The sequence below is a fragment of the Passer domesticus genome, chromosome 1, assembly GCF_036417665.1.
Source record: "Passer domesticus isolate bPasDom1 chromosome 1, bPasDom1.hap1, whole genome shotgun sequence".
Taxonomy (NCBI): Eukaryota; Metazoa; Chordata; class Aves; order Passeriformes; family Passeridae; genus Passer; species Passer domesticus.
The window spans coordinates 16,498,994-16,519,236 of record NC_087474.1 but is presented as its reverse complement, the minus strand read 5'-3'; the positions used below and the strand labels follow the sequence as shown (position 1 = coordinate 16,519,236).

Below are 20,243 nucleotides of genomic sequence, written 5' to 3'. Positions count from 1 at the left end.
AGGATGTTGACAGAGACAAAAATTCAGGCAGGAAATACAACCTGTCAGGATATATACTGACAGTGTCCTTCCCTCAAAGAAGTGTTTCATCATTTTAGGTCCTTGAAAGACGGCTACAGAGTATAATCAACACTGTTCTCCAAAACCACATGGATGGTCAGAAATCAGTCTGCCAAATTGGTAAGATATGAGGAAATCTATAAAAATCCTCAATGTAAGATTGTGGATGGTAACTGACACCACAAATAAAAGGCATCTAGAATCTGCAGAAAGCAAGAGAGGCAAAAAACCCCTCAAAACTGACAAATAAACCCTGAGAAAAATGCCAATTGAATATTTAACAGCTGTACATGCTAGACTTGCTAAAAAACTCTCAGCCGAATTCCAAAGACGAATGCAGCAGTGCATGCATAATACCAAAGCTTCATTATTAAAAGTCCCTCCTTTATTAACATCAAAATTAGCATACACAGTTAATTAACAAATATCCCAAATGTTTCAGTATTTTTTACTGTCAAACTGGAGCACTCATTTTTGCATGCTACTCCAGTGTCACCTGTCACACTAAGCAAGCAACAAAGTTAAAAAAATGAATAATGTTAAATTTATTTATAGATTTAAGCTGATGACAGATAATAAAGAATAAGTAACTGTTCCTACCTACATGCTCTACCTACTTCAATCCAAAAGTACATCCTTTTTCTTGTCTACCTTTTAGAAATACAAACATTACTTGGGCATGGCTGAATGTAATCAACACCTATCAAAGTGAACTTTGCCGAGCGGAAATAAATCACTGTAATTTAAAAATAGAAGTTTCCCTCTATCCAATAATGAGCTGAACTCTCAGCATACAACTAAAATGCAATACAGATTCACACCACAATACATTCAACCAAACAGTATCGACCATATATTTATGTGGCTGCTGACATTTACTATGTGCTGATACACAGAAATGAAATTAGTTCACTCCACTGAGAAAGCCTTTATCTACAGAGTGACACTGTAAGAGCATTCCCCATACATAAAAATCAGGCAGTTTGAGACATAGATGCAGTGAAGCACAGAGGAGTTTCCTACACCAGAACATCTCTAAGGATTCCTCTTTGCAGAATGGGCCACAGGGAAATGGATCCCATTCAGATGGATCCCAAGAGATCTCTGACTGGTTACAAGACCCTCAGAGCACCAGACAGAAATTATCTGTCTCCATCCTGGCCACTTCAGTGCTCTATGTTTAAGAAAGCTGCAGGAGGGGCCTGGTTCCTCAGTGCTTGCAACTGCTGAGCCTGTTTTCAGTAGCTACCAAGAGGAGGCTGCCTCATCATGAAGCACCTAAAACTGGAGATGCAGATGTAAACAAACCCTCAAAGCTCCAAAGATCAAACAGCTACAGAACCACACTCACCACAAGATGAGATGTGGAGATAAACACAGCCTGAGTTCACACACATAAAATCATCAGTATATAGCATTAACAGAGACAGAAAAAGCTGGTCTAGTCAGGGCCCTCACTCTGGGGTCACTGCTGTCTGGTTTTGGAACTGGGGGCACATCTCTTCTTCCATGCCACAGTTCTTTGTTAAGTGCTGGAGGGAAAGGGAAGAAAAAATAAGACTTTCCAGAGGAAGACTTCAACTCCCAAACTCAGGGAAACACCAGAAATCAGAATCACTAGGGGTCCCATTAATCTCTTACCAGGCAAGTGTAATGCATGCACGAAGTGCAGGATATTTGCTGAGACACCTCATCACTAACATTTCTCTTGTGTAGCAGCTGAGTGGGATGCACTAACTGGAAAGGGTAATAGAGGCAAACAAACTAAAGAATTCAACTACCACTTGAAGAAGACGCAAATCCTTTATGACTACAAGTAGAGACTTTCACTACAATTAATGGTTCAATATCAAACACCAAGAAAACAGAATCAGATTATTAGCGATCACAACAAGACTAAAAGGAAGACAGGCAATGCCACTCCTCCTGTTTGCTGCTCACCTGGGTTGGTGAGGTGGGACTCAAGCAGCCCCAGCAACAGCAGGGTGGTCTCCATGAGCTGTTCTCCCTCTCTCAGCCCCCTCATGGGTCTTGCAGAGACCCACAGTGAAAAAATTAAGAGCAAGGGAAGGCAATAAAGATGTGAGCATCCCTTGATGGAGCGACCACGGTTTAGGTGTGTTCCGCACAGGAGCTCACCTCTTACCACTTCAATGCACCATTATGGCACTTAGCTGGGTTCTTTTTGGTGGACTAACCAAACTGAATTCAGGCATGTGTTAGGACATCATCCTGGGAGCAAACCTACCTGTCTTTCAGGACTGTGAATCCCACCAGATGGAATAGAAGCTGGTATAGTTCAATAACAAATCCAGCAGCTGCTTGCCTGCAGCAGAGGTTAGTGAGGACACCAAACTTTGAAGTGCATCTCAGGACTGAACACTTTAATTCAATAAAATACATAAATCATATCCTAAACCAAAACCAGGTATGGAGGAAGACAACTAAGATGGCAATACATAACTACTCTCAATGCATGAAGTAAGTGGGAAATCTGCAACCTTTCAAAAGCAAAGCATCTGTGCCAGCATGGCAGATGGCTGGGAGGCACAGGGAAGGAAACATAAAATTCTGTCAAGCACCATGCAGGCTACAGAGCTGGCTTGGGCTTGGAAGCAGGACAGAGGGATACATGTTTCTGTGTACTTTCTGTCTACTTCTGTAGTACTAGCATTGTAGTAAACACAGTCATTCAAAGGAGAAACAGCATTTCCAAGATAAAGGATTTCAGTTCTCATAAAGGTCAAGGCATACACAGAAAACAAACAGTAAAAACCTCCATGTGTGCATGTTATTACTACACAGCTCAAACTTGCCTTTCTGCACTCTACTGCTCATGAAAGGCGGCTCTGTAATGCAGTTGGTGCTTATGTCAGTCTCACCACTAGACCTAAAAAGCAAAGCTGAAGGCTATCTACAGCAAGGATATCTCAAAAATGTCCCCTCCATGTGTCTGTTCAACTGAAAATCTTTCAGTTTTCCTGGATTAAAAGCAGTAACACCCCAAGTGGCTCTGCAAACTAAGCCTAGCTAGACATACTTGCTTGAATGAAAGCAGCTTTCAGCTTCCCAGGCCAGGTAAGATTCAGAAAGAGTCACTCTACTTTGAAGTAAGGAAAATTCCAACATACTAAGCGCTGCCTAGACTTAAAGTAACGTTTTTCTTTTTCTAGACAGCACAAGCTCTGGTTTTCTCATACGGTAGTTCTGATAGCTGGACCTTTTGAACAATGCTTTAAACTCTAGATAGTAACCAGTTTAGCATATTACAATTCATTAAATTACCATATGTCTATTTTAGTTTTATACACATATATACACACAAAATTAAGTATACTGTGTTGTGTGTGTACATATATACACATATATTTGCTTGTACACATCCAAAAAGTGTACTAACTGACTGGGATTCTTTACAAAGCTATTTAAGTGCACTTCAGACAATAATTTATACTGCCACAGAGTAACAGCCCATTTCAAGCAACAGCGCTAAGACTTCACAGAGTAAAAAGTATATAATGAAACACTCCACAAGACAGAGATGCAAACTATTTTCATGATGTGGGGGTTTTTTTGTATCTTGAATTTGTTATTCATAGCAACAAACATGGACTTCATAATATTAAATTTAGTCAGAAAAACATTAACAACAAAGAGAAATTGAGAGCTTCCTTGTTTTCTTATAGACCCATTAGCAAAAGCCTCCCCTCTTAACAGCTACATCCTTAAACTGGAAAGAAAGGAAACATCTGCAGGGCTGGTAGCTAGCACAACAGCAAAATATCATGTGATCTTAATTTAGCTAAACTGAAATTTTTCCTTCTCTGCTCTTCTGTCATTGCTTGTTAAGAATAGGAAATTCTCTGTCCTCACCTTACAGTGTAATCTGGAAATATCAGAGACAGGAGACAAAGAAAGCATGCTTCTGCTCCTCAGCATTGAAGAAATGTTTGAGGTTGCTCCATACAAGATACAAGAATCCTCTCAGCAGCCTAACAGAAGTGGTGAGAGCACCTTGCACAGGCACCAGCTGTCAAGGGCTGGCTGCCTCTTTCAACCTATAGGAATTTTTTCAGATCCAAGACTATGAGCTGCCCCATGACCCACTCTGCTTCCTACAAACGGGGAGAGGACAATAAGAAATGCCAGCTCTGTCCCCAGCTAAGTACACTACTGCAAAAATAGAAATGAGTGTCAGTGAAGTCTGTACTCTTTTTGCTTTCTAGAACAACCTGGTCTTTAACAAACACACAAGACACCAGATAGTTTCCACTACACTTCTAACCATAGTATAAGCACAAATGTATTTACATGTGAAATAGCTTTGCAGAAGCCTCCAAGAAAACCAAAACCACTGCAAAATATAAAATCACCAAAATCACCTGCACAGACCCCATTTCAATAAACTGATGCTCCACACTTGAAACTACAACCAGCCCTGAAGCTACCGACATATTTCCTTCCCTTCATAGTGCTTTTCTCCACTGCAGCCAGAGACTATGACTTGAATAAAAAAAATTATTAACTCTACAAGGGACACAGATAAAATTGACCAAAGTACCAGAACAACCATTTTTCCACAGCTTCTTTGTCCCTGTGGCAAACCTCTGTGTTGACTAGGCTTCTCCAAGATGCAGCTACAATACTGAGTAAGAGCTTTGCTGCTTTTGAGCTGAGCAGTGGGACAGTGCATCCTTGTACCTGCTCTCTATTGAATGTAAGCACGAGGCTGACCTTCTCTTACCGAAACTACTGACCTTTGCAACCTAAACAGAACATACTCATTTCTGTTCTAAAAACAAGAAAATGAGGTCATTTAGAGACCAGACACCTCACTTCATTTGCATAAGTGCATCACTGTACCTCCTGGTAATTCAAGCTGTTAAGGCTTAAGCTCATTCAGTACTGCACTACAGCAGCTCTACTTGGGATTTTATTTCATGTATACCAGAAAAGTCTCTTAACCTGCCCAAAGCCAAACAGAAGCCTTTGGAAGATCAGGGATTTGATCCTTCAGTGTCAAACCTAAACAGTAACCTTTAAAACATTGTTATTGCACGTGGGTTGTTATTCCAAAATTTGACTCCATTTGTAGATTTACCTAGACATATGGGGGGAGTTTTAAGAACAACTGCGTGGATAAAAGCTAAATAACAGCGTAGGAATTTTAACACAAAGAACATGGCTCAAAACACAAAAAAGACCAGTGTGTCAAGATTCTTTACCTCCCCACATACACAGCTTCCCACCTCAAAAATAACCTCTAAACAGATCTATATACAGCATGAGATATTCAGTGTTAAAGCTCTCTAATACAGTGACTTCATTCATAAACTCCTGCGAACTCACCACTTAAAAACAATCCTGGTCCTGTGTTTCAAGACATTTAATTTCAACATTCTATATAATGTGCCTATCAACACACTCTCTACATTTCAAAGTCCTAAACCTAGAAGTGAAAAGGCTTGTCCACTATAAAGCAAATTAAGGTAAAATTAGCATACACAGATGTAAAGCCACATATTCAAACACCCAAATTAAATTAGGACCGACCTCTAAATTTGTAATCTATTGTGCATATATAACAGAGAGAAAAAAGCAGCCTTTCCAGTGAATAACTTCTTTTACAAAGATACAATGCACAGGAAAATGCTTAAAAAAGGAGTGTGAAGTCATAAGCCTGAAATAATATATTAAATCTTTATGCCCAGAGATGTCACTAAGAGGATAAAGAAGAGAAAGTTGTCCACAGGATTTTCAGTTTAACTGCAAATCCAAAAGCTCCTCAACATTGACTTATGACATGATCATATGTGACCTGCATATATTTCCTCACAGTTTGATTGCACATGTCAGTAAGAATGGTTGACACAGGTAACTAAATCTGCGTTTGTTTCTGTGTCTGGAGGCTGGAGTGGGAAGAGAGAAGAAATCTATTTTAACATAAATCTATTTGCTTATTTAAGAACTACTTGTCTTTGCATGCCTATTACTGTGGCTTGAATTGCTCACTGTTGCCAAGTTGTTTCCCTGTACTTCTGGACATTACAAAATATTTTTCCAGCAATATGAATTTCCACAATGAGTTAAGTCACCAGCTGTTTCATGCAATGATTTTACACTTCTTGCTTAAACTGAAAACAGCACACCCTGCACTGCTACCAAGACAGATTTTTATCATATTGCCTCCCTTCCTTTCTGAGGCAGAAGATGAATAGAACTAAGAGCACAGTAAGATAATAAATATCGCATTTCAAAACCATTATCAGCTGCAAATATCTCAGAAGAAATGCAGACACCTTTGTTATTTCATCCTCCAAATGACACACTTGGAAGAGGAAAAGCATTTTTAATGTCACTGGAGATTCTCCAGAGGAAGGGAAATAGCTGCAGTGCAGCAGCTGCTGCAGTACTGCTGTGTTCTGGGGCTCAAATGAAGGTGATGCAAGAGCCGGGCTTGCATCGCATTCTCACACACGGCCTGCAATAATGAACTCCAGCTAAAAGAACAGAAATCAGACACCTTGGCTGCTAGGCCAGCACATAACAAACCTTCATGTACATCAAAACAGTCTTTGATGAGAAGGTTTCTCCAAGACCAACAACTGCAATGATGAGGCCCACCCTGTGCAGTGAAATTTGACCAACTGCAAGTTTACAGAATTTGCAAAATACTTATCCCTGGCTGAAAATCCCAAGATTTAAGTATTTACATGGCTGAAAGAATATTATCATTATTTTTAGAGGCTAGGGTGCAGCAATAAGATTTTAAAAAAAAGCCTGATGCAGTACATCAAAGAACCAATGAGAAAAGGACATGAGAAGATCTGATCTGCTCTCCTCGAACTAACAGAAGTCTCCTCAGAGCACAGTGCTGACCTACGCTGTGTGCTGCTAAGAGGACAACCTACACTCCATTTGTGGTCTACTGTTTTATCTAACACATGAAAGAAAGGCATTTGTGATAAAAAGAAGGAAAAAATCCAAACCCACTGTATCACCTACATTATATACCTAACAGTACTTCTTCCAGCCCTCTGAAGCAGTGGAATTTATTGTTTTAGGCATATTTGCTCTACTGTATCTCATCATGGTCACAAGTTCAACTGACATACCAGGCATCTCCAGAGTCTACTCATGTGCTGGAGGCTCTTAAAGGACATTCTTACAAGGACAGAGGGAGTTGCTCCTATTACATCTTACTGAAGATGAGCCTAGTTCATACCTTACTGAGGAATAATATTACCTAGCTCTTCCATACATTTTTGAGGAACTCCTCTAGGACCACAGCTAGCATTCCAAAATTACAACCCCATAAACACCAGACTATCATATAAAAAAAAAAAGCTTTAACTTTTTAAGGTGCTCTCACACCCTCTCTCTTTTCTTCTTTAGGAAAAACCACTAAAAATTCCTTGTTTACTAAGACCAGACTATTATTAAAAATAGGATCAATCATCTATGATACTGTCAGGGCAATCTGGATAAGTAGAAACTTAAATTTCCACACAAAGCTGTGTACCAAGATCCCCCATAAGATACAATTTTTTACCTACTACTTGGCTTCACTGATTCTGTATTTGCAGTCATGCTGAAGCTCTGAACTGCCAGTAAGACTGTCACACTTGAATCTACCTCATGTCCCACAAGACAACTGTCACAGACAACATATGAAAGAAGCAAGACACTTTGGTACTTTGTAATACCTTATTTTAAGAAATATTTTTAACACAGATAGTGCAGTTCTCCCATAAACAAAAAGTAAAGGATGAAAAACTGCAAGCATCGAGTTAATTGTCACTGAAGGTTTCTGAGTTGTTCTTTATGGATCACCATGTGATAGTAATCAATCCCATCCAACGTTTGGACTAAAAACTGCAATTCACTGATGCCAACAGAACTTTGCTGATTTACATCACAGAATAATTTTATTTTAAGGGGTTTTGTTTTAGTATAAAACGTTGCATATCCTTTGAAAATATTTTAATACACATAACAGTTGGCTGTATCATTGCACAAAGGGCAAGAGTGTCCAGCCATAGTAACTTTAATTTCACACCATGAAAATACTTTTTCTAAAATTTAAACCACCATGATAGACAGAAGAAAATATCCCTGCTATTTCATACTTGCTCACTTCCTGTTTTAAAAAAATAAGCATTGGGAAGTATATACTCCAGAGCCAAGGGAGTGGGTGGTGAATAATAAAAACAAAAGAAATCCTTAGAATGACTGCAACCTAATTTGAGATACTATTAGTGACACAAACTTCAGAAGTCACCTGCTTTCTCACCAGCAGCCCACTTGGGCACTGTGAGGTGGGAAAGGTGGAGAGCAGCACTGCTGTGTGCAGCAGCATGCACCTCTCCCCAGGCCTGGCAGCTTCCACTTCTGCCGTGGCATTTCATGCAGCAGGAACAGAGTAGCTGCACTGGAACATCCCATAAGCAAACTTCCAGCTTCATTTCAAAGAAGAGTATCAGCAACAGTTCATTAAATTGTATAGTTTACAGAGACTGGACTTCAGTTAAAGTAAACAAAACAACCCCAAACACACATAAAAACTGAATAATCTACTTAATAAAATCTAGCAAGGTCAAACAGTTCTGCACCATTACTACCTCAAGCATGCAATTAATTCAGGGTATACTGATCTAAAGATTGTTTCTTCTTTCCCTATTGGTAAGAAACAGCTTTTAGATTATGTGAACCCTGTTCTGCATTGAGGTGAGGGGGTTTTGGTGGTTTTTGTTTCTTTTTTGGGTTTTGTTTGGTTGGTTGGATTTTGTTGGAGAAGTTTTTCCTTTTTTTGAAGGGTTAAGTGCTTGGGGTTTGGTTTTTGGGGTGGGGGATAGTGTGTTGGTTTTCTAAAACCTTTCACTTTAATATGCTCAAAAAGCAATTATCTTTTCCCTTCCTTCTAGTTATATCAAATGCATTTTAGAACTTTGCAGGACTACCCACATCCTAAGGCTTTTCTTATTGCTTCTTGATTCCTGTGAAGCATGGGAAGCAATTGTCATACTGCATTTGACTGGACAGGTGAATTCTTATATATATGTAAGCAAACAGATCAAATAGTTGGGCATCTGTAAAAATTAAGACAATGTATCATGTTTCCTCTGTTTTTTCAAGTTCAACAGAAGATACTTTTTACCTGTCACGTTAACTAGAGTACTTGAAAAACCCAGGCACCATCAATCAGGTTTTGCATCATTAACAAAAGAACTAAAACAATATCCACAAACAAAACCAAACCCCACCACAATCACCTTGCACTGTATTTTCCTGATTAAGAAGCTTCAGTATAGATATAACATACAGGGGTTGCAGGCATGTTTGAACGGCAGATTATTTCAAAGGACCTCTATGCATAGTAGAAAGAAATTCAGAATCACCCATCCTAGTAACTGTACTGAAACTGCAAGTTTATAAGGATTGCTTACCTTCCCCTTACACCAAATAAAAATTAAATAAATTTTCTTCACTGACTGGCTGAATGTTATATGAGAAATACAGATAATATTTAGAGTAACTTTAAAGTAGTGTTACAACTGCACACACTATTTAAAAGGCTTTAGTAATTGGATTCTATTTTAAAACATTTTCATTCAGAATCCAGGCAATTTTGTTTGTTTGGCTTTTTTCCCCTCCAGTTCTACAGCAAAGTAGCAAACAAGAAGTATATCTCTCCATATTAAAAACTGAATAGCATCCTGTGATTTATTTAGTCCTACATATTAAAAGAAAAAAGAGCAACAACCTCCCCCCCCACTTATTTTAATACTGTTCATGATCAAGTATTTTGAAGGAGCCAAGTGCTCAGTCTTTTCAAAGCAAGAAAACACAAATCAGTTTTATATTTAATAACAACTTCATTTGTCTTGGCATATCTACCCCTTCCTGTACATGATATTTATTTTTTGTGCAATTCATTAAACAAAATCCCTCAAAGCATAAGGCTCTAAAGAGAACAAACTAAAGTACTCAAAGTGTTAAAAAAAGCAATTATATAGTCAAATCATGTTTTGTATGCTTGCTAGCTCTAGAAAACTCCTTAGTAAATAACAGCATTTCTAACAGTTCATCCTCAGTAAGACTGGGGGTGGGGAGAAAAGATAACCGGAGCCTTTCTGTTCTCCCCTTATACTGAATTATATAATCATCTTGTAAGCCAGGATAAGCAAACAACAAACCTGATCGCTCCATGCACAGTACAGGTTACATATGAAACTCCAGTTGTGATTGATCACGCAGTCCAAAATCCTGAACTGGGCCATTGCTGTGGAGCACAGTGCTGCTGTGCTCTGACTCAGCTTTTGTCCGGGTGATGCTCGAGGATATGAGAGCTATGCAGCAACGACATTCAGGAACAAGGACTTTCCTTCCTGTTCAGTCTCCCTTCCCACCCCAACTATGTGTCAAGTCAACAAGATAAATTGACAGAATTGCGTAACATTCTTCAAAATAATACTTCCGAAGCTGACAAATTATGCATTCTTGGGAATATATGGGAAGTAAGAACATCCTAAGAAACCACACTAAAGCAAACAAAGGCACTCTCAAACTGTGCTTATTCTTTTCCCTACCTCCTTCCTTTCTGCTCCTGCTGAAATCACTCTAAATATAAACAATTTAGTGTCATAATTCACATCATATGAATCTTAAAACTTCCTTAGACACAGTTGTGATGATGACTCCCCATACTGCATATGAGATTCAAAAGCTTAGAATGCCTCTTTTAAAACAGCACAATACAAGCAACTTTTCAAAGTCAGGAGAACATCACAGTGTTCATAAAAATTTTACAGGTTTATCTACTTTGTACTTACTCTTAAACAGCAGATGTCTCTTTAAGCCTGTAAAGGTACTGTTAGCACTGCACAGATATGCTGGCAGCTTTCTGTAATGAAGGACAATAATCCTATAGATCAGGGCTGCAACACCAGAGGGATCCTGAGAAACTGAAGAAATACTGGAAAAATTCATTCCTTCCTTCATGTATTCCCTTTTTGCAATCTGCAAACAACAATCCTATTTTAGTATGAACCTCACTTACTCTATCTTGACTGCTTACCTAATATTCCCATTCCAAAGTGAGATTCAGAAACAGGAAATGTGTTTCTGAAGAAACATACACATTTTATCTGGTGACTACACAAACTATTAGACTAGTCACAGAACCAACTTAGAACAACCTGCAGTTTAAATTATACAATTATCTAACAACATCCGTGAGATGCAAGGGACCAAAAACTGTCTTGGGAAAAGATGGAGGAAAGGCTACAGGAACAAGTGGCCAATTCACCCTTCGGTTCAGTAATGGACAAATGACTGAAAAGTACTTCAAATGGCAAAGAAAATGTGTGCTATAAAAGCAGCCTGGAAATAAAACAAACTCATACATGAGACTTAAACAAATGGTGTGGCCAAAGAGCAGCTCTAACTCTGAGACAGTTATACAAATAAGGCCTCATTTGTTTTAACCAAACCAAATTAAAAAAATCTTGTTCCAATTTCTCATCCAAAGGACCCTGGAAATTAATACCAGAGTCCAAGCCAACCTCTTCCCTTCTTGCCAATGTGAATAGTCTGAAAACTTCCAAGACCCTGTTGTGTACAAAAAAAAAAAATCTGTTCTGGTTCATTTTAAGAGAGATATGGCAGGAGATCCTCTATTATCTTTACAACACCTAATTGTGCAAAAGGGAGAACAGCAACACAGCACAAAACGAATGTCTTCTCACATAAAAAAAAACAGAACAATAACATCTCCAGTTAGAGGTCTGTAATGAAGCCGACAGGGCTGACATGACATGTGGCTAGAAGAAATGTCCTGCTTAGCAACTATTACTAGGTGGAACAGATAACACTTCCTCACAAGAGACACCATTAACTTTCCAAGCTTGAGAAATCTTGGAGAGGATGTCTGGGAAGGTTTTACGGAGCAGGGGGTTACTGCAGAGATGCCGGAGCAGACTGAGGCAGTGAAGTCCCCAGGACAGCAATGCTGGAATGAGGAAGGACCTGGCACCCTGCAGGACTGGCAGCAGGGATGCTGGCAGAGCATGTGGGGCAGCCTACACATGGCTGGAAATGCAGCCAGCTGCACATTTGTTGGACTGGAAAAATGCTGTCACCAACTAAATAAGGCAGAGGGAAGAGGGAAAGTAGATCTGGAAAATTAAGAGAAGACTGCTGTTCTATACTAAAATCAACATCAACCAAGTTCTTCTTAAACAGTACTGTAGTACAATTTTGCAGTGATTGGTTTTACTATCAATTATCTATTTTAGATTCATCAAATATCACTCCATATTTATTTCCTATGAAGCACTCAACTTCCTAATAAAGTAGTCAACATATTATATTACAAATCTCCTACTGTACAGTATGTTGTTGTTTAAAAAACTGCAGTTACAACTCAGAATCAAATTTGTGTAACTCCTCCCATAAAGTCAACAGCCATTATTTACCCTTTACCTTCCACTGATTTTCAAATCCGTTTCAAGGAAATCCTAAACCTATTTTTATCTCCTACAATCTGGACAGTGCTTATACACCATTGCAGTTTATGCAAAAGTGTCTAAATACTGGAGATAAAACCATAAACAGCAATACAGAGCAGTAGGAGAAGATTTTCAGAAACAGTCAGTCTTAGCCTGTCAGCTGCTGCCAAAGGTTAGTATCCAAATGCCTGTAAATTCCAGTGGGCACAAGAATAGCCTGAGGACAAGTTGTTTCAAGCTTGAGTCTTTACTAAGGTGTCTCAGGTAAAAGGAGTTTACAAACTGCAGCAAGAGCAGCACCTTCAACAGTAAATTGCAGTTATTACTTAAAATGGACTGTCTCAATGTTTTTCTCCAAGTCAGTCTTTATGTTCATAAATTTGAATCTGCTGTTACTGAAAACTGTTCCTGATCATCATCAGCCAGCTTGACACTGCCCTCATTTACAAGAGATAAATCTCCTTTCTGGCATCATGTTAAATCAAATTCCACTAATCCAGCCCTCCCCTGTTCTAACCTTATTTTCTTTACTGTCAACATGTTTTCTGGAAAGCATTTTTACTCCTCCTAAGCACAGTTACTATATATGAAACTTCCTTTTTAAAAGGCATAAAATCAAGATAGGTCTTCTTCCCTTTTTGCCTTCAACATTCATTTTACCAATGCCCTTCTTGGAAAAGTTTAATGCAGAAGTAAAACTGATATAATTTCTGTTGTAAGCATTAAAGTTTTTTAAAGTTTCACTCAAAATAAAAAAGCAATGCTTACACACTGACTTTTCAATCTGGAGGTCAACAGAGCATTTAAAGATGCACCCATGGCATAACCAGAGGATTCCAGATGACATACATCAACATTAGCAGGCACCACAGGACTCACTGTCCAGAGACAATTTGAGCCCAGCACTCAGTTGCCCAGAGAGCTCCTTACCATACACTGAGCTTTGACTGAAAAATAGATGATGATATCCAGGTTTTGAAGTTCTACCACTGGTCAGCTTTCTGCATCTTTAAATAATGAAGGGACCACTTAGAATTGCGAGAACACAATGAAGCTGAACCACAATTACGCAATTTGTTAAATAAAAAAATCAAGAGCCTATCCAATGTCCTCTCACATCTGTTGCAAAGTCCAATGTTCTCTCCTGCTCTTAAAAACCAGGTTTAAGATCTCAATATTTTGAGGTAACTAATCTAAAAACAGCTCAGAAACAACTTCCTCAGCTCTTTCAGAACTCTCCATCTTTGTATGCACATTCAGGAAAGTTTAAAAGGAACACTAGAAAGGCACAATTTCCCTGAAATTGTGCCCTTCAAGTATCTAGACTTTTCTCTAAAAACTGCAGTGAGCTTTCTGAAACAAACAGCTAATACTCACAGAAAGGGAAGGGCTTCCATTTCCCTAAAACTCTGGATACTTTTTCTACATGAGTAAATACACAAACCATACACAAGGGTCAGAGCACACCGGCAGCACACAGCGAAGCATGTACCAGAAAGTTGCTGTTCAGAACTTGCAATAATTCTTTTAAAGGGTAAACCCTTTACTAACAAAGTGCAGACTGACAATGATGACGGTGAAGATCTGGTGGAAGTGTTGGGGGAGGGTTTAGCAAATGAAAATGAGAAGTGCACAAGAACAAAAAAGGAAAAATGTGTCTGAAGAAAAGGTGTTTTCATTGCTCAGGTCACAAAAACTGCCAAGGAAAAAAGTTCCTACAAACCAAGTCAACAGCAGGACGAAGCTGAAATATGATTCCATTCTGAGTTCTCTCCTATCACTGAAAATGTTACAAAAATCTATGAGCATTTAAAAAAAAAGGAAGAAACAGTAAATATAAAAACCATCTCTCTCCATAGTGGAAAAAAATATCTGGACTGTTTCCTTCCCTCTGTAACAACTCCTTTTTAAGATGCAACACAGTTCATCAAGCTAGAAACTCAAGAGAACATTATGGGGGGAAAATGCAGGGTACAAAGGGTGGCACAGTACCATTACAGGCTGTTTAACACATGCATACCAGTCTGCTATAATTCTACTAGTATTTTAGTCCAAAACCTGAGAAACTAAGAGAGTACACAAGATATATCAGTTTTCCTTCAGAAACTAAGGGCAAAAGAAAATAACTGAGATTAGTATAACTGTCATTTTTCTTCTGCATAAATGCAACTTGTATTTTATCAATGTATAAGCTCATTACATAAATTCAACAACGCATTTTATGATGCATTTTGTAAACACATCATTCCATCACCCTGCAAACAAATTCACAATATCTAAATCATATAAACAGAGTTGTTCTAGTAATTGTTTTAAAAACTCATGCAGTGAGGTACTCATCAATTTGGCTGCACAATTCTCCTGCACTGACTCTCAAGACAACTACACCATCATGTTTGCTCCCAAGAAGGACATGCAATAGCAGGATTGATCTGTCAAATGTCAGTTTGAGTCACAACATAGAAAAGTCCTTTTCTCTTGAGCAATCAGTTCAGTTCAGCAGTTAAGCTCCAGTAGTGCCCATTTCCTTGGATTTTAGCCATTTTCAGTAAATTAGTCCTGTGTTTCCTTTCTTTAACCAACTTCTAGCATTTCCTTTTCTTTATCTGACACATTCAGCCACAGATCTCTGTTTCAGAGAACAATCAACGTCCAAACAAAACTTGACTTTTTACTAGCTTTAGCTATAGGAAAGTATCATTTTGCATTTTATCCCATAAAAATGAATACATTCAAATATACTTTGATTCCTCAAACTGCACTCTAGTAAAGCAGCTGGCAATCTTTAGAAATGGGAAGCAAGCTTTTAACACTGTTCTAGTTAAGAAATGCACAGCCAAGTTTAGTGAGGACTGAGCAAGAAATAAAAGCCATATGTACTCTCATGCAAAGCATACTTCTGTCACACCATTGAGCACTTGGTAACATTTAGAGTGTTAACGAGACCAAACTCCTGAGAACATGTAAATTTACTGAAGCTATCATCACTGCTACCTACAAGCTCAACGTCTCTCAAGAGCAGATCACTTGTTTTCCACCTGCAAGCTCCTGGGTGGCAAATGTACTGCTCCTGTGGAAATTTCTGTTTGTCTAATCCAGTGTCCACACAACTATACCAGTATTGTTTCAGTGTCCACTTGCTCTCATTATCTTTAGTTTTTACGTCAGCAGAGGATTAAAACACCAAAATCAAGCAAAAATTTTACAAAAGTCTGCTTGTCAAATGCATTTTAGATCACATTAGTACTATTCACCTGGTTAGTTTACATCATCTCCAGTCCAAGACAGAATGAAATGTGATTTAATTTGAAATGTCTTTATATGGTAATTTTTCATGTCCAATCAAAACATGGAAAGAAAATACTGCCATGTTTATTTCTACCATAATGCACTACCCACCACCACTTATTTGTCCCCATGAAAACAGTAAGATAGATCACTAGTTGTTTCTAGGTTACATCTGAATCTCTATCTCTAGAAAACAATGTACACACCAGCAATGATGCAGCCATGATCAGGTTAGAAAGTAGGCAGGTCTTCCTCTTTTTTTTTATCTGCAGGAATGATGGTAAGAGCATCTAAATTGATTCACACCAAATACAATGGCTTTGGTATCAACAACACACACATTTTCTGTCACAGAAAGCTTTTCACTTACATTATTAGTGATCCCATCTGAACACACATGGGTTCACAACTGGCTTGAGCACCACCACCGGAAGAATTCTAACAGGGATTTCCTGTAGTCTTTCCATTCTTCACTACACTGCAGTGCCATGCTCGGCCATTTTCTCATCCCAACAGAAAGCCAGAATTAAGTTACTTGCCAGCTTAAGACATGGCTTCAGAATCCTAAAATTTGCACTGTAACAAAACAGAATCCCTACATACATTAATGCCTACAGAAACTCACAGGAAAATACAGTGTTACCTCTAGTGATTAGAGAAAATCCTTTCCATTTATTGGAACATTTTTTTAGACAGCAAATCTCTTATGACACATTTCAGTCTTCTCAATAATCTAGCAATCTCTAAATACAAGGTTAGGATAAAACTAATCAACAATTGTGACCACAATTGAAGCGCCTTCACTTAGAGCCCACTACCCTCTGATTAAGACCAGGGGGTGCTCAGAAGGCTGAACTGTTTGTTTACAGAGAACCACCCCCCTGAAAGACAATTCCAGAAAGCAACACCCATGTCACTCCAGAAACAGTGCCAGCATGATCGGAACACAGACATATTCCTGCTTTCTCTGAATTTTCAGACTGTAATAAGAGAACCAGAATTAAAGAATATTATTATTGGTAAACACAAGAACTATTGAAATATTAAGACATTTTCAATAAAACCCTCCTATTTCTGTTAGAACAGTATGTTCTCAGTACTTGACTACATGGTCTACGTCAAAGCACAACTCTGATGTATAGAGAGTAACAGCAGAATTGTCCTTCAACACCAAGTACAAATTTTGAAGTTAACATAGCCTCACCTAACTGGCAATCAGAACAGCTGAGCTCTTCCTGAAGCCAGCTAAAATGAGAAAAATAAAATCTTCTTTAAAATAAAATTATTAGAGCACGTGTAAAGCAACTTGAGTTTATCAGCTAGCAAAATAATCACATTTGCTTCCTCTCCCTTCCTTTTCCCTCAGCTGGAAGGCAGTCCACCAGTGAAATAAGAAAGGGAATATACTGAGCTCTCAGTCAGAAAGGTAAGCTCCAACTTCAGAAAGCAGAAGTCTAATCTCAACTACAACAAAAAATTTCTGAACATTTCTTTCACTTAAGTAGTTCACTGACTGAACTCAAAACCAAAAAACAAACCCAGAAAATCAGTTTGGGCATGCTGGAAAACATATAACACAGCATTATTGACGCTATTTTTCATAGAACATCCTTATTTTGCTATTCTTAACATACACGGTTGGGGTTTTTTCCCCCATAAATAACAAAAATATGTTTTTATTAAATGATAACTTATCCTTACAGATTGGATATCTTATAGTGTTAAACTTTACCATCTGCACTATCAGATTCAAAACACTTCAAACTCAGAACTAGTTCTTCAAGGTGTTAGACTTCAGAATGACAATGTGAGTTTCTTTTAGAATTCAAGTAACGATCAGTCATTGTACATATGTTCTAAAAACCCTAGAAAAAAAATTTTTAAATGAACATTACATTCCTTAATACCTCCCTGTAGGTCTCCCACAGAGCAAGAAGCCTAAGCTCCTAGGGCAAACCTTTCTAAGGCTGCTGCACTCCAGCTGGCGAGGCCCATGATGCTGAACACCCTCCTTGGCCACTTCACCTCCACACCAAGAGAGATCTCAAAGTACCCTTCCCAGGAGCCCTTCCAAAAGCCTTTCTCCTTCTCCTACCTGTGGTCTCAAATGTAAAGCTTGAGTAGAACTCCCACTTAGTTAGTGTTACACAAATGCTACAGAGGAAGGTGCCATGTAGAAACATTATTTACACCGAGTCACTCAGTGCAGACCGAAGTCCTTCGCCAGCACATTTTTTCCTGCAGATGCATGGGCAGGGGACAGAGACTTTAAGATACAGGATTACTAATGAGCAACGTTTTTCACATCTGCACCTCTGCTTTCCTTTTGTAGGATGGTAAAGTGTAAATATACCAGCTAACATATGCTACAAATAAAGCTACTCTGGGCTAGGTTTTCAAATTTGTCAGGCAACTTGTATTGATTACAGACAACATAATGCAGTACAGAGACCTGTCACACTCCAGCTACAGAACCCAGCAGAGAAACAAGTATCACCACTTGTCACTCCCAAGAGAAGAAGAGTTAAATAAAAACAGCTTGTTAATTAATACAGCTTGGTGTCTTATGCCTAGCTTTCTCTTCTGACTGTCCCCAAATTTTGAACGTGCACACTGCCAGAAGCTGGTCTGGAACTTGATGAAGCTTTCATTCCTTTGAATGAAGATGAGGTACCTCAAACAAACAAAATCAAACACTCCTGTTCCCTATACTAAAAAAAAAAATAAAATATATATATATATATATACCCTATAACCAGGCTTCCATATGCTGTGTTTTCAGAGGCTTAAACTCTGAACTTTTTAAAAAAACCTCAAAGATTGATCTCTATAATACCTAGTAATCTCTCTAGGCAATTTACATAAGTGGAAGAAATTCAAAAATTCAGATTTTCCTTCAGTTTTTCCATAATTGGTTCTATTAGGAACAAGGCCAGTTTTGCATGAACAGTGCTATCAAATCAGTCATGTGACGCACTCTGAAACTAACTTTCATGACTTCTGTTGTTTTTTGTTTTATAAAATACATACACTTGATCAAAGCCCTTCCCCACCATTGTGTAAATTTCCATCTCTTCTCAAAAGCCTTCATTCATCCAAAGGTAGATTTACTTGGAGGAAAATACCCTTTAAAAGAAGTTAACAAATCTTACAGGGAGCTTTGGAATTCTAAGAAGGCTTAAGGTTTATTTTAGAAACAAATTAAACATATCAAGTTGCTACATGAGTAGTAGAACTGACTTCAGTTTCATACGTCTTGGAACTCGCTCTCATCTTCTTTCATCCTGTCAGATCCCCTGTAAGGGAAAGAATGGTTTTTTGGCAGTCACACATGTGCTGACTGGCCACAACAGCTCCCCCACCTCACCTGCAGTGCAAGGCATTAACCAGGGCTTCGCTACCTACTGAGTGACTCTGAATTTCCAGGCACTTCATTATCTCTGAGACCATCTTCCTGCCTTGAAATTTGACCAAAATTGGCCAGGGATCTTCAAGAGCAACTGCAGAGCAACTAACAGATGGGCAGACTGATGCCATGAGCAAAAGAAATCAGATTCAAGAATTTTTACTTCTTTGCTCCATTACAACACTTGCTTCTGACACTGTCTTTTGCCTGAAGAAAACAAGCCTTGCATTTTCACCTACAGTGCCTTCTGCTATTTCAGCATGCAATGATCCTACAGAAACTGTAGATATTGTGCAGATATTGTGATCCTTTCAAGAAAAAGAAGAAACTTGCAGAATCATAAGCTAGAGCTTGTAATACATTTTGATCTTATAATGCTTATATACATTCTTTAGAAAAAAATATAATAACTGAAAACTATGGAATCAGAAATATTCTTGGCAAAAAATCATGAGTACAGGTGGAACAATAAACTTTTTTTTTCTGATCAACACACATTTTCCAGTAGATTAAACTGTACTTTCCTCCTCAAGAAAGGAGTGCATCGGAAATCCCAGGTTTTTTTGCAGTTCAGACAACATAATGTATTTTCAGATGCAATGTGAAAAATTACTATGTAAAATTACTGCAATGCATGGGTAAACGATTCAAGGTGCAGAGAAGCCAGGTGTCTGAATTGTTCTGTATGTAACAGGCAAATTAGCTGTGGCATGAAAGAGACATGACACAATACTTAAGAATTCTTTCATACAATGGAATTTAAAACTTTTGTATTTCTTAACCACAGGATATAAGGAACTTTTACGACAGAAACACACAGTATGCAAAACACTACTGTAGCACTGGCAAAGACCTGCTTTTCGTCAACTAGAAGCACTGCCCCATTACATTTACAGAGGAAGTCAATAGCTTCACCCTCTGGCCTCAACATTTCAATTACTCTGTGAACCCAGGGTAATTTTTACTGCTCACCACTAAAG

At 38.4% G+C, this 20,243-nt stretch overlaps 1 protein-coding gene across 5 annotated transcripts in view; it reads right to left on the bottom strand.

Annotated features, from left to right (window-relative positions):
- The window catches only part of ARHGAP21 (Rho GTPase activating protein 21), a 111,868-nt gene that overhangs the window by 71,963 nt on the left and 19,662 nt on the right, over window positions 1-20,243 (bottom strand). Inside the window, exon 1 of one of the 5 annotated variants that reach the window (XM_064407881.1) lies at window positions 10,257-10,278. The exons of the other annotated variants lie outside the window; for them this stretch is intronic. The gene's annotated coding sequence lies outside the window, so the exon portion shown is untranslated. Of the gene's footprint in view, window positions 1-10,256; window positions 10,279-20,243 lie in introns of those variants that run through there. 5 annotated transcript variants of the gene reach the window in all.